The 14417-nt window shown below is 44.0% G+C and overlaps 1 protein-coding gene across 1 annotated transcript in view; it reads right to left on the reverse strand.

Moving 5' to 3' along the window:
* Ptgr1 (prostaglandin reductase 1) overlaps positions 1–14417 on the reverse strand; it is a 37127-nt gene that overhangs the window by 22050 nt on the left and 660 nt on the right. The window lies entirely within an intron of this gene.

The following is a 14417-nucleotide window of genomic DNA, read 5'->3' on the forward strand; positions in this document are numbered from 1 at the left end:
TTTTCCTCTCTGGAAACTTGCCTTTCTGGATGGCTAATGCCCCCCCTCTCCTATGTCCTCACACAGCCTTGTCTCCCTGCTTGCAGATACCTGCTGTGTTCTCGTGAAGACACTAGTCACAATGAATTTGAGTCCTACTGGCACGTGCGTTTAAATGTAGCCCTTCCCTTTGAAGGGCCTGAGTCAGCACTGGAACCTCACCCAATTTCTTCACCCAGGGTTTTCAGCTCATTCAAAGGAAGTCATTTAACTTCCCTGTTTGATGCTCCTCTCTTGAGTATGTTTATGGTGTGAGGTAGGGTGGGATGGGACTTCAGCATATGAATGAGGCAGAACTCAGTCCTTACTAGGGAGTTTGCATAAAATGTGGATTTTAGGTTGTGGGATATAAGCTAGCAATCGAAAGGTGTTCTGGGCTTGATGTTTATAGATCTCAAAGATGCAGCGCTGTGGTAGGAAAGTTAGATACAGAATGCGGCATGGAATTCAAAGTCATCCCTGTGCATTAAGCCGTGTCACCCATTGTTCACAGTACATGAGAACAATGGGGCTTGGATGTTGCTCTTTTGGTGATTGTGGTACACGCCTGAGGCCTGGGGTCATGCACAGCACTGTATAACTGGGTGTGGTAATACATGCTCCCAATTCCAGCACTAGGGACGTGGAGGCAGGAGGATCAGGAGTTTAAGGCCATCATCTCCCAGGCAAGAGTTTGAGGCCAGCCTGGTCTACATGAGACTCTTTCCAAAAGAAAGAAAGAGAGAGAGAGGAAGAGAGAGGGGGGAAAGGAAGGTTGAAAGAAACAAAAGAGAAAAAAGGAAGATTAGAAGAAAGAAAAAAGCACAAGAAAACAACTTCACACATGGTAAACATATATTAGTCACTTTTACAAAAAGAATAGGAAACAGGAATTTTTCAACTCACATAAATTGAGAGGAAAAGAAAAGAGAAATGAGCAAAGCAATGCCACGGCAATGTGCTGCAAGTGCCAATGGGTATAAAAAACTTCACCCTTTGGCCCCCAGGTCCGAGGTCACACATGCTCAGTTTAGAAACCACAGCACACCCCACTCATCTTCTGAACGGAGAGCAAGGAAAGATTCCCAAAGACACAATCAGCCTGTTTCCTGGTTTCTCTGAGAGTTGGCCCAGGGGCTGACATCTGATTACAACATGCCTTTCCAACTTAGGGAAGGGACAGTTAGGGCTCCCCCTATCCTTTGCCAAAGATATATTGCAAAAACAACTGAAGCTATGAGTAATGACAGAGCCTGACATAAGGGCTTCACAGGCATTCATTTAGGCGAAGTCAATGACAGACCATGTGAATTGCCCTTCCGGATCACTTCTCTCTTCCTTTATATAGTAAATGTATGCCCTACTCTGGTTAGTGTGGCAAAGTACCCAGGCAAATGACTCTTTCTCACTCCCTTTGTAGCTGGGGTTGTGTTCCAGTTCTAGACAGTATTCAGAAGTCTAATGGGGAGGGTTCAGAGCTTTTAGGAAAACCTCTGTTTACTGATAAGATAAAAAGAAACACAGTCATTAGGCATGAACCTTTCTCTTTGTCCTTCCTGCCTGAAGTGTGGAGGAGGTGAGCTGGTTAGTATTTCAACAGCCTTCTGTGACTGCATACAAGGAAGCCACTTGCTCAGTTCACAGGGCTGTAGAGATGACTCAGCAGCTAAGCTCATGTATTGCTTTTCCAGAGGACCAGAGTCTGTTTCCCAGTACCCATGTCGGGCGGCTTGCAGCTACTTGTAATCGGGCTCCAGAGGACCCAGTACACTCTTCTAGCCTCCTTGGGCACTTGATATATGTGCATAAGCACAAGTACACACACACACCACACAGTAAACCTTTAAAAATCAAATTGTGAAGCTATTCTCAAAGTGGCAGGAAAAGCTTAGGGCATGAGGATTATCACACTGGAGAGCCAATGTCTTATTGCCTTTTGCACTGTATGAGAATATGAGAAGCAGAGGGTGTCACTTCAGCTGTGAATCTTGCACTAGGGTAGCCGTTGATGTCCAGTGTTTCTGGTCCTTGTTACTGTTATCTTCCCCAGAGCAAAGTAAAGGAGATCTTTCTCCTTGATTCTGTATGCCTATTCTAACTCGGCAGATTATGTATGTACCACGACTTAGCACAATCACCATGACTGAACTGCAGTCATCCAGGCTGGCTGAGTCAAAGTGATTACTAAAGAAATCTTATTTGGCTTGGCACAGTCCATGGTTCTTTCTATGACTGCAGATTAAAAATACATGTTCTCATGTACAGTAATGAATACTCCACCACTGAGCAACATCCTGAAGCCCCTGTGTGTGTCTGTTATGTTAGACACAATCTAATGTATTAAGGTTGAGCTATTTCTTTAAAAAGCTTTAAAGATTACATTTCTTTACTTATTTATTGCGTGGGCCCAGACCTGTCAGACTGCATGCCCATGGATAGAGGATGAGTTGAAAGAGTTGAAAAACAACATCTTTATCAGTAAGGGAGAATGTACCAAGTAAAGTGTGTAAAAAAAAAAAAAAAAATGTAGCAGAGAGGAAAGAAAAGGAATGATGTCCTGTCAGAAGGACACAGCTGCCTTCTAGGAGCTTCCACTGACCAAATATAAGACAGTTTGAACATTAAATCAAATAATTAGCTCCCACATAATCCAACGATAACATGCTAATCCATAAATTACAATTTCACTAATCCAGATGTAAGGAAAATTTCTCCCCCAAAACACAGAGTGTAAACTGCTAACAGTAGCCAGGAGGATGGAACTGGGATGGCATGATTTTGCAACTATTACATTGATAATTGATTCAAGTTTCCTGGTGGTGGTGGTGGCACACACCTTTGATCCCAGCACTTGGGAGGCAGGTGAACCTCTGAGTTTGAGGCCAGCCTGGTCAACAGAACAAGTTCCAGGGTAGCAAGGGCTGCTACACAGAGAAACCCTGTCTCAAAAAACAAAAACAGACAAACAAAAAATTAACTCAGGTGCCACGGACCAGCCCAGCTGGGCTCCCTGCGTCCTCGGGAGAACCAGGGTATTTGGATATCAGGAAGGCACAGTTTCAGGCGAGTTGACAGACAGAGATGACGCTGAGATCACTTTGACTCTGCTATAATTTTACTGAAGTCAGGCTAACAATTTTATAGTGATTTCATAAGGAAGTACCTTAAAGTTGGCATGCTTTCCAGAACATTCAAACTTTTACCAAGGATACAAAGTTTATGTTTTAACTTGAAAGTGTAGCCAAGTGTAAAGCAGTGCCTACAAGAAATCTTAGCCTAGAAACTTTCTGATCAACACAAACAAGAAACAAAAACCTCAAACTGTGGTTTCATTATCACTGACTAGTGAAGGGGAAAGTCAGGAGCTGTAATAGTCCTCCAAGCCAAGTCAAATACCTGCCAAAGTCTTTTTTTACATTAAAATCTAAATGCACCTTGGTCAACCATCCTCCCATATGTCTTGCTATAGATTTATAACCTTCCTTAGAAACAAGACTCTAAAGGGAGGCATGCTCAAGCCTGCTGTACTTGCTTATGCTATTTTTTCTTAAGAAGGAGCCCATTATTTCTTTTTCTATTCTTATAATACTTTCTGATACTAAATCTGATTCATTATTTCTTTTTCTTTTACTATATTCTTGCTAAAGCTTTTAATAATCTATCAAAAATATGTTTCCTTGAGTAGTTAGTTGTGCTGTACCAGGAATCACAGAGAAAAATCAAAAGGCTCATTCAATCCTTTATCTGAAAAAGCAGGATTTTCAGAGTACATCTTTTTGGTGTAGATGGTCAGGGGGAACATCCAGGGACTTCCAGGGAGTGGATTCCCGTAGGAAACGTGTCTCCTCGTCTTAGCAGCATAATTTTATGCTTATATACCACATTTTTATGCTCATATAGACTTTGGAGTTAGTGTGGCACTCAGGCAAAACCGTGAGTCTGAAACACGTAGGTGAAAGCCTGGGTGGGAGCAATGGATTTCTACGATACACATTGACACATCCTTTCACAGACTATTTATTAAAGGACAAAGGTAATGTTACACTGCGAGAGTCTTGGCAGAGACACGGCCCAAGTCTAGCTCGTAATGTGAGATAAATAGGTGTTATCTTGTGCCATTATGATAGTCTGTTGTGAGAGGGTACATGGTCCAATAATTCATGGCATCCTGATAGAAATGCATAGACTGAAACTTGAGGAGAGAGCGGACAAGCTCATGTTCAAAAACCTACAAAATAACTAGTCAGTGTTTTAGTCTTTCAAAGTGACAAGGTCATGAGAGACAAAGACAGACTCAGGGGCTGTTCCAGAATGAGACAACAAAAGAAATGTGATGACTGATGAACCTGTATTACTACAGATGAGGAGCACAGAAATAGCCACAACAATTATGGCTGAAGTAGCTGGTGAGATCTGAACATGGACTATGAATTAGGGGAGCTGGCGAAACGTGAATGGCCTCAGAGCCAAATTACTGAATAGATTTTGAGTGTCCTCAACCAAAAAGAATGTGTGAGACGAAAGGAAGCAGCCGTACACTTCTTTCTCTGAGGGTCAAAAGCTAAATGGGGCTCGGCGGTTAAGAACTGATGTTGCTTTAACAGAGGACCTGAGCTGAATTCCCAGCTCCACGTCCAGTGGCTCACCTCTAACTCCAGCCAGGGGATCTGGTGCCCTCTTCTGGTTCTGCAGGCTGCGGCACACGTGATATGCAGGAGGACACACACACACACACACACACACACACCTTGGAAAAACAACAAAATGCAGGGAATGGAGAGATGTTTCTGAAATTAAAAGCGCTGGCTGCTCTTCCAGAGGACTGAGGCTTGGTTCCTGGCACCCCAAACCCAAGTCAGGCAGCTCACAACTGCCTATAATGCCAGCTCAGCTGATCCATCACTGTCTTCTGATCTCCATGGGAACTCATATACACATTCACATACAAGCACACAAACATACACAATTAGACAAACAAAAGATTTACTTACTCTTGCTTTCATTTTCATTTCTCCAAACTGTATACAAAAGACCTCTGGACATAGACCATAAAGCCATATAAAATGTATGAATTTACCTATATTCATAAGTAATGGTCTTCAAATATGATCATTTTATATATCTTTTGAGACAAGATCTCTCTGGAATTCAACTCTGTAGTTGAGGCTGGCCGAGAGAGCCTCTTGCTCAGGTTAGGTGGGTGATTTAAAGAGTTTGATCCCTCCCAGTGTGCCCAAAGCAGGAGAGGGGGAAGGCGGGGGGGGGGGGGGGGGGGGCGGGGATTCCTGCCTGGCAAGCGTCTATTGGTTGAAACACAAAAAGGGATGCTGCGTTTTGAACTGATTGGCTACAGGAAGGCCTCCAAACCATTAATGGTCTGGCTTCCTTTGTTTGGCTGTCCTTGGGGAGAGGGGCTGGTTTCCTAGCAACTGTATCTCTAGTGGGCAGGAAAAGAATGCAGTAGAGCTGGTTCCTCCCCACAGGTGGCTGGACATGTCTCCACCTGGCTGGCCTTCTTTCAGGCTTGTGCTTTAAACTTTAAAACAACACCCACTGATTTTTAATTCTTTGGTCGCTCATATTCTGACCCCCTCCCCTCCCCTGCCAGGCCTGGGGGAAAGTGTCTCTCCAGGAGAGTAGCAGCTCGGGGAGTTGGCCTCAGACACCTTAAAGCTCAGCGGTTACATTGTGAGGTGTTTTCCTTTCTGTCTGCTCATTAGCATTGTAAGAGCTGTGTAGTTTGGTTTAGTTCAGACGTAATTACCTCCTGGAAGATGACTTGAGCTTCTGTATTTTACTTTCCCCTGTCAGTCACCCTCTGACAGAACCCTAATCATGAAGGAAGCAGCCTCTACCTTCTCCACACCGTCCCACAGGCAGCAGAACAGTTTTGGAGCAAATCACACAACTACACTGTCAGGTGTCGCTCTAGGTAACACAAGGTCAGCTCAAGGTCAGCTCAGGTGCTGAGCGAGGAAACCTAAGAGCAGAAGCGAAAGCATCAGCCCAGGATAGGCTGGTGTGGAAAGCACGTTGAAGAATTCTTGGGGTTGCTGAGTGTGCCCCTGTGTTGCTCCTACCCTCTCAACACCTCGCTGGAGTCAGTCCATCATCAGGTGTTGTTTTTAACGAAATCTCAATTGTTCAGTTTTACCAGTGAAGACTCAAGAGCCAGCTGCTGGGGCGAAAGGCTGCTAGCTCAGAACGGCAGAGAAAGTGCCCAGCTGACCTTCCTCCCCCAATATCCCCAATAGGAAACTGTCCTCCACGCCCTCAATAACCCCTCAAACTCAGTGTCCCTCCCTCCTACTTCCCGTGTGTCTTTCTGTCCTTTCTCTTACTCTCTGGTTTTTTTTTTCCTATGTTCACTCCTGTCAACTGGTTGCTTGCTTCACCTCTTGATCTGTGGTTGACTTTATTCAATCCTGTTCAAGCAGAAAGCTCTTGGATTAAAATGTGTGCTGCAGCTGAGCCACACAACTGTAAAAAGGTTCACAGCGTGACCGAATACCCTGCAACAATCAGGGACTGCTGGCTCCTCCAGATACTCCTTAACGGTGCATTTGTATTCACCAGTGCCAATGTGTTTTGAAGCACCGTCATTTTCTTAAATAATTTGTCCCGGTACGCTTGCATCCACCTCTGAGTCATCTTTTCTTCATCTAGTCGCCACAAGAAACTTTTTGTTTGCTTGTTTTGTTTTTTTCAAGACAGGGTTTCCCTATGTAGTCTTAGCTGACCTGGACTCACTTTGTAGACCAGGCTGGCCTTGAACTCAAGGAGATCTGCTTGCCTCAGCCTCCCTGAGTGCTGGGATTAAAGGCTTGCTGCCACCACCAGGCTCAGAAGAAGTTTTTAAAATGCAAACTAAGCCAGGCAACTCTCTTCCTTAAAGTGTTTTGTGTACTGGAAAGCCACCTGAAGTGCTCTTTTTTTTAAAACTCTACTTTTTTTGTTTTAGGCCTTTACCTCCCTTCCACCAAGCCCCTAACCTTAAGAAAGAGAAAGAAAGGTTATGGGTCGAGGGGACCCAGACCCCTAATTCTCCCGGCTATTTAGGGTCACGGGGTTCTTTCAGGGCTCCACACCAATCTCCGTCAACTGCAGCCGAAGCTAGCAGTCCTCTCCACTCTGCTGCACCCGGAGGCGTTGCTGTTTGCTCCAAACCACCGCACTGTCTCTGGTCGCTCCAAACGGCACCACGCCACACACCGACACCAAATGCCGCGCTGACCGCCTCACAGAATGTCTCCTGGTCTCTTTCTCACTCTCGTATTTATATTCTCAGAGTCACAGACCATGCCCCTCTCCATGCCCACAAATATCACGCCCCACACATGACAATTCACAGCTGTGGACAAACTATACCCCAACTAAAATCCCACACTTGGGATTAAAACAAAAACACATTTATGCAACATACAAGGAAACCAAAGCTTCCATTATAGTTTGTGTCACATACTTCCTCCTTCTGTCTCTTTGCCTAGCACTTAGGATAAAGTCACGGATAAAGTCACTGGCACCCAGGTGATTTCAGTCACGGCATCGTTCCTCCACTCAGCCGCTTTGCTCAAGCTATGATGGCTTTCTTCACGTCATCAGACAAATGAAGTCTTTCAAACCTCAAGAGTCTTGAGAACACTGTGTGTCCTGCCTCGAATATTTGTTGTCTTTGCCTGATTGGTTTGAGTTTTATCTTAAATGTCCGTCCTGTGGGTTTTCCCCATACTTTCCTATTTGTCTCCAAGCTCTCTACACTTGATAATTTGTTAACTTATTTCATTACTTGTTAGCTCTCTACGTCCCTACATCCCTACATCCCTGAATACTTGTCTTGTTTCCCACTGTCTACCCAGTGCCCAGCCCGGGGCGGACACACAGAGACCTATGCAGAGAGTTCACTGAGCACATTCAGCTCTTCCAGTTCATGAACAGACTTGCTGAAGTTTAATGGAATTTAGAAACTCTTGACAAAGACACAGCAAGAATCGGTTTCCATCCTGCATGTAGCTAAGGGGCTCTGCACAAGAATCTGTAATACTTGTACAACAAAAGGGGAATTTCCCACCTCTAAAAGGTTGGGCCACACTTTCTGTGAGAAAAAGAAGCCATCTTTGTCAAGGAAAAGCTTGCTAACACCTACAAATGCAGTCGGAAGATTGAGTTTCTTTAGGAAATGGTTATTAGCAGATCCAAGGCATCAAAGAAGAAAATTAACTACTCTAAGAGAAAAAAAGAATCTGTGGCTCCCTGTTTTACACCCCGAAAGGGAAAAGGGGGACCAGCGAGATGGCCCAGTGGGTAAAGGTGCTTGCTGCCAAGGCTGACAACCTGAATTGGACCCCTGGCACCCGCACGGTGGAAGGAGAGAACTGACTTCTGCAGGTTGTCCTCTGACCGTAACACACATAAATAAATACGTGTAATAATTTTTTTAAAGAGAGGAAAATATAGCCTGTGTGCTACATAACAGTAACCTCCCATGATTCCTTAATAATTAGCAAAACTGTTTTAAAAGTTTTCTAAATGTTGGGGGTGAGTGAGTTGTTTTGTGGAAACTGGTGAAGGGGCTAAATAACTCATCAAAGCTATTGAGACAAATCAGAACCCCAAGGCTAAAATTAACCAGAGAATTTAGCAGTGTAATGCCTGGAATAGTGGCACTCACCTTTAATCCCAGCACTTGGGGGGCAGAGACAGACAGGTCTCTTGAGTTCAAGGCCAGCCTTGTTCACAGAAGTGGCTACACATAGAAACCCCATCTCAGAGAAAGATATTTATCTTAAGGAAAGGCATTTAACTCAGGGCTAAGCATTGCAAACAGGAAGCTAATTAGTCCTCCAGCCATCTGTGCCCACTCTTGCTGTGGAAGATCAATCTGTCCTGTTAGGTTGCTCAGCTCAAGGACAGCTGGAACCCAGGCAGACTACACACAGCATGGCTTTTGTGTGTGTAAACAGACGGGGTAATGGGAGCTGAAGGACGGTAGAGACCTAAGTGGAGAAGTAACCTGAGCAGAAAGAAGTCTGGGGCTGACGTTCTCTCCCAAAGCAGATGACACGATAAATACAGAGAGGGCTGTGGAACCAGAAAGGTGGGCCAGTGGAAGGTGTGAGGCGGGATACTTCAGGCAGGAACCTGACCGGCTCTAAGTCTAGGAGGTCCTTCCTCTAGGGAAATGACCGAAAAAAAATTAAAGGAAGGAAACATTAGGAAGGTATCTTATAACTGCATTCTTTTGTTTGCTTGCTTGCTTGTTGTTTGAGACAGGGCTTCTCTGTGTAGCTTTGGTTGTCCTGGAACTCTCTCTGTAGACCAGGCTGGCCTCAAACTCACAGTAATATGCTTGTCTCTGCCTCCCGAGTGCCGAGCCTAAAGGCATGCACTATTGTCGCCTGGCTCATAATTGCATTCTTAACTCAGATTTTTGTACTATTCTTTTAAGACTTGTTTTCAGAAAACAACAACAACAACAAAACAAAACAACAACAACAACAACAAAAAACAACAACTAACCAACCAACAAAAAACCAGCAGCAGATGGAAGGAAGAGGACTCAGGACTAGTACACAGAAAAAGGCAGTAGGATAGGCTCCAGACGGCCAGGTTCTCCCTGGGAATCTGTAGGCAATCCTAGGAGAAGGCCCTGAGCTTCAGGCACATTTCCGAGGTAATAACCTGCAGGAGAGTAAGGACTGCACAATGCAGTGGGATGCAAGGCAAGCAATGACACTTGTACATACTTACTGCCGTGTTTCTTCCAAACACAGTTTTGGCAGGGTGATCAGGAACTATGAAACTTTTGCTCAACTTGGCTCCCCAAACTCAGAGCTTTAGAAAAAAAATGTTACCAACAGGTTTCCTTTTCTGCTACCAAAATGCCTGGAAAGCTTGAAGTTCATTTCATAGCGGTATATTTTAGAATTTTCTTTTCACACCTTTTGAGGAAGACATTTAGCTGGCTGTGGGAGCACACACCTTTAATCCAGCACTGGGGAGGCAGAGGCAGGATTATTTCTGTGAGTTCAAGGCCAGCCTGATCTACATAGCAAGTTCCAAACCAACAAAGGCTACATAGAAAGACCCTGTCTCAGGCTGGAAAGATGGCTCAGCAGTTAAGAACACTGTCTGCTCTTCCAGACGGTCTTGAGTTCAATTCCAAGCAACGAGATGGTGGCTCACAGCCACCTATAATGTGATCTGATGCACTCTTCACTTGGAGGTGTGCATTGGATAGAGAACTCATATACATTAAATAAATAATCTTTGAAAAGAAAAAGACCCCATCTCAAAACAACAACAAAACTATTTTAGTCTTTTATATAAAAGGCAAACAAGGACTTTTGTACTATGTTGTACTTTTGAACACAATTTTATTTGCATACCCTTCATATAGGAAGGCCTGTACTGGGGTGGACGTTACTGTGGGATTAGTAACTTTCAGGGGAGTTGTGTTTCCTTGATTTTTTTTCATGTTATTTGTGGTTTTGCTTTGGGACTTGCACTCTAGGAGTTTGGTCATTGGTTGATTATTCTTTTAATTAATTGTTCACGGGCTAACAGCACTTGCTGCTCTGGCACTTCCCAGTACCATGTGGGGTGGCTGATAACTGCCTGTCACTTGAGCTTCAGGAGATCTGATGCCCTCTTCTGGGTCTCCTCAGGCACACAGGGCACTCAAGTATGTACACATGCACACATACAAACACACACACACACACACACACACACACCCCAAATCCATCCTCAGACTTCCCAGTTAGGTGCTTGGCCTTCAGCTGCTTCTAATCCTGGGTCTTTCCATCCACTCAGTGTTTTCAGGTATATGATGAGCCTTTTAAATGGTGTTTTATTTTGTGCTGATATTTAAATGACCATTTCTGGTGGTTCCCACTTTACTTGTTCTTTGATTTGCCTCATCCTTGGGAACACGGCTTGCTCGACTTCCTTCTGCAGACCAGGTCTCTTACATTCGGTTAGACATGGATCAGAGCCAAAGGCACAGGGTCTTCCAGGAGATTTTTTCTTTAATTTTTTTCATATTGTATGTGTGTGCGTGCATGCAGATGTGTGTTCCACAGCGTGCCTGTGGAGGTCTCTCCTTCACGTGCGTGGGCCCGAGGGAGCAGAGAAGGTGTTAGGCAGCAGCTGCCTTTACTCACTGAACCCTCTCAGCAGCACACAATATATTCTTGATAAGAATAAACAGGGGGGTGGGGGAGGCCGCAGAGATGGTTCACAGCCAGGGCAGAACTCAGAAACTGTCACCAAATCTGATTTAACTGAGATTAGGAGATCTGTCTTTGCAAATATCTTTTCTCTTAATACCCGAATTCAACTGCCCGAGTTTAAATAGTATAAAAACAACGATAAAAATTTTACCAGGAGTGGGCATTGAAGTTGATTTTAAATTTCTCCTTTAATCCATTCAACTCTCTTGGCATTAGAAAAGCACTTCATTCCTGAGTTCTGAGGAAGATTAGGGCAAATTTAACCATTAAAACTATGGATTTTAGCCGGCGCGGTGGCGCATGCCTGTAATCCCACTCTGGGAGGAAAAGGCAGGAGAATCTTTGTGAGTTTGAGGCCAGTATAGTCTAAAAAGAGAGTCCAGGACAGCCAAGGCTACACAGAGAAACTCAGTCTCGAAAACAAAACAAAACAAAACAAAATACCAACCAACCAGCCAAACAAACCACTATGGATTTTGGACATGTGCAAGATTGTCCAGGAGTGAGTAGCACCCTCTGGTGGACAGTTTCGGAACCATCCTGCTCCGTGATGGGAGCACTGGAACAAGCTGGGGAGATAACCAGGAACGTTCCTCTTCCAAAATCTCTACCCAGCAGTATTTCTGGTAGCAAGCAAGAAGCCATATTTTAGTGGGTGCAGGATATAGACCCAATAGTGGTGAGTTGTATGGACTATTATTTTTCTGCTTATTACAAATATGAATGCTGTAAGAGTGGGAGAATCAGAAAAAACACTTTCTGGGGGCTGGAGAGATGGCTCAAAGGTTAAGAGCACTGGCTGCGCTTCCAGAGGCTCTGAGTTCAATTCCCAGCAACCACATGGTGGCTCATAACTATCTGTAATGAGATATGATGCTCTCTTCTGGTGTGCAGGCAGAATAATAAATAAATAATAAATAAATCTTAAAAAAAGAAACAAGAAAAAAAACCTTTCTTAGTGTGGCAACAAGTGAGTTATGTGGAACCACAGGGAAATTTTCTCCTTAAGTGGATGGGTTTCAGAAACAGTAAGGGGAAAACATATATTAACCCATTTTCTTTCCTCCTTCTTTGAGACAAGATAGTACCATGTAGCCCAGGATAGCTTCAGTTTCTAGATCCTCTATTTTTATATCTTGAATGCTAGGATTATAGGCATGCACATCACACACAACTCTTAGAATTTACCTCTTAATAAAAAGTAGGCATATGTTGAGAAGGCCAAAGAGAGATTACATTAATACAAGTCTGGATAAATTATAGAGCCAACCATAAAATTGATATTGTATTTATACTATAAACCATGACTCATACCATTAGGCCACTGAGTTATCAGTCTATTTGCAACGAGGTACACATTATAAAAGTAACCAAGAAGTTCAAGCCACTGTTCAAATTAGTTTTCTAAAAATACAGTAATAGTAAGTCAGGCCTGGCAGCTCATGCCTTAATCCTAGCATTCAGGAGGCAGAGGCAATATGATTGCTACAAGTTGACAGGTCTGGTGGTGTATGCCTATAATCCCAGCACTCAGGGAGGCAGAGGCAGGCGGATCTCTGTGAGTTCCAGGCCAGACCGGTCTACAAAGCAAGTCCAGGATAGCCAAAGCTACACAGAGAAACTGTAAGACCTGGGGTCTCACAGCGCCCTTCCCAGAAACTCCCCCAGACCAAGACTCATTGTAAAAGCAAGAGGTTTATTAACCATTGCACAATGGGGTCACCCCTGCTGGTCAGCAAAGAGTGGCCCCGGGAGACAAGGGTCTTTAGGTTTTTAAAAGAAAAATTGGGGGAGATTTGAAGTTGCAGTCTTGGCAATTCAGGATTGGATGAGGAAGCTATAAAGTAAGATAATTGGTTAGTCTTAGGTGCTCAAGCTTGGCCAGTCCTGCCAAGTGTGGATGCAGCTGCAATTCAAGGTGGGGGTGGTTAGCTTATCCTTGAAGATTAGGGCTGAGGGCTCTTGGCTGGAGGTCAAAAGCTACTCAGAAGAAGTCTAGGTTCGTTGCTAAGAAACGCTATCTCAAAGACAAGGGTCTGGTCCTTCCTTTTGCTGAGTGAAGGTCATTGCTTGCTTGCCTTTTTTTTTTTTTTTTTTTTTTTTTTAATATCTGTCCTCACAGATAGGGTCACATTCCTCCATTCTCTGGAAAGGTACTTAGAGGCTTTAGCTTAACCTGAACCTAAAACTCAAAGCTATAGGCTTTAGAAGACATACGGGTTACAAAGTTAGTCTAACCCTTTCAAAACCTTGTCTCAAAAAACACTCCCAAACCACCACCACCACAACAAACCAAAAGATCACCACAACTTTAAGGCCAACTTGGACTACACAGTAACTCTAGAGCAGCCAGGGCTACAATGTGAGACCCCATCTCAACAAAACAAAACAACTAAAGGCACTTCAATTTTTTTCTCCACTTTTTTTTTTTTTTTTTTTGAGACAGGGTTCTACTGCTGTGAAGAGACGCCATGACCAAGGCAACTCTTATACAAGAAGGTGTTAAATGAGACTTGCTCACAGTTTCCCAGGTTTAGGCCCATATCAAGGCAGCAGGCAAGGAAAGCATGGCGTTGGAGAAGTAGCTGAGCAGTACTCCCTGATCCGTAGGCAGAGACAGAGACAGCTGGGCTGGGTGTGGGCTTCTGAAAACCTTGAACCTGCTTCCAGAGACACACTCTTGCAGCAAGACCATATCTCTTAAACCTTCTAATCTTACCAAAGAGTCTGATACCCTAGCAACTAAGCATTCAAATATTTGAGCTTATGGGAGCCATCTTACTTAAACCACCACAGTGCGTGTACTTCAAATTTCAAAATGTAATTATTAACAGAAACTTCCCATACTGGAAACAGTATTTGTATTTGGCTCATTCTGAATTGGTTTGAAATAACTGAAGTTAATAGAGGGCTAATAGAGTCCATGCCGATACAAAACAATTTTAATTGTATTCCTTCTGGGTATCTAAACACTATCAACTCTTAACTTGAAATACAGACCGATCCCCAAGTGCTAGATTCTAAGTATAGTTGTAAGCAAGTCATGTGGGATATACTTGTCATGGTCGAGAAGGTGGCGTGTGGCCATTCCTGCGCGTGGGCTGGGCCGCTACGGCCGGCTAGGCGCGCCTCTGATAGACAGACATCCACCTCAGCCCCGGAACAGAC

This window comes from Meriones unguiculatus, chromosome 3 (genome assembly GCF_030254825.1).
Source record: "Meriones unguiculatus strain TT.TT164.6M chromosome 3, Bangor_MerUng_6.1, whole genome shotgun sequence".
In the NCBI taxonomy this organism is placed as follows: domain Eukaryota; kingdom Metazoa; phylum Chordata; class Mammalia; order Rodentia; family Muridae; genus Meriones; species Meriones unguiculatus.